This window comes from Aplysia californica, unplaced genomic scaffold (genome assembly GCF_000002075.1).
Source record: "Aplysia californica isolate F4 #8 unplaced genomic scaffold, AplCal3.0 scaffold00724, whole genome shotgun sequence".
Taxonomy (NCBI): Eukaryota; Metazoa; Mollusca; class Gastropoda; order Aplysiida; family Aplysiidae; genus Aplysia; species Aplysia californica.
This window is the reverse complement of record NW_004797994.1, coordinates 373,507-374,672: the sequence shown is the minus strand read 5'-3', so window position 1 is coordinate 374,672 and position 1,166 is coordinate 373,507. Positions and strand designations below refer to the sequence as shown.

Below are 1,166 nucleotides of genomic sequence, written 5' to 3'. Positions count from 1 at the left end.
GGGGGGGTAATGTGCTCCTTTGCAGATTGATCGACTTCTCGCGATTTAAAACACAAGATCAGATCAGATAAAACAGCTGCTAATAATCCTCCATTAGCAGAAACTTACACCATGTTTTTTCACCGGCTTCTGGGAAACAAAACATCCGTACAAAGTAACATTAACACACCATTATTCACCCTTCCTTGAATACAAAGATCCCTCCCCCCCCCCCCCCTTAAACATGCAGTCACTTCCTCTATCACACAATCACTCATTCCCAATATCACTACCACCCTCCCCCTCCAATTATATAATCACCCCTTCCCAATTTATAGTCACTATCTCCTATAATTATCCCCCCCCCCCCAATTCCCACAATCCCAAAATCATCCCCTCCCTCAATCCCAAAATCATCCTTTCCTTTATTCATAGTCATTCCCTAAATCATACAGTCACTCCCTCATAATCATACTATCACACCCCGTAATGACAAAAGTCTCTGCTCGCGACCTGAAGGGAGAAAAAGTAAAATCAAATAATGCAGATACCCCAATTTGACGCATACAAGCAAACACTTGACTCTGTTCTACACAAAGCACAGCACTTAGAAAACTTCTCTCCCCCCAACTATACGAGCATAACTGGCCGGCTCCCTGACACATCATTACTTATGCAAGGAGCAATTAACGGCAATTATCATTTGACCTAGGGGGTCAACTTAGCATAACGCGAACACAGCTACAGGCAAGCGACGGACACCATTCCTCGCGGCACTTTATTATAAAATATTATTGTTACAAGGATCAAGTACGCATAAAGATAAAACGTTTTAAATTGAATGAAGTCCAACTGGCACTGACCCAGAAAATGCTCCACTAAAATACGGGACAGAGGAGGAGGAGGAGCAGGAGCAGGAGGAGGAGAAGAAACAACAACAGCAATAACAACAACAAGGGCAGGGGGCGTGGACAGAAAGAACAGTACAGAGGAGAAACAGACCGAGGAGAAAAGCGACAGCAAAGGCGAACGAGTAAGAAGAATAAGATGCGGAATAATTTTCTGGGACAAGCAACGCTCCACGCGGGGACGTGAAGATGTAAACAGGAAAAGCTGACTTGACGATATCCCCTGTACAGAAAGAGAAGCCCTGTAGCGCTTTCGTGTTTTTGTGTGTGTGTGTGTGT

General features: G+C 44.3%; 1 protein-coding gene across 1 annotated transcript in view; it reads right to left on the bottom strand.

Moving 5' to 3' along the window:
* The window catches only part of LOC106013218, a gene marked incomplete at its 3' end in the record, with an annotated part of 23,869 nt that overhangs the window by 2,666 nt on the left and 20,037 nt on the right, over window positions 1–1,166 (bottom strand).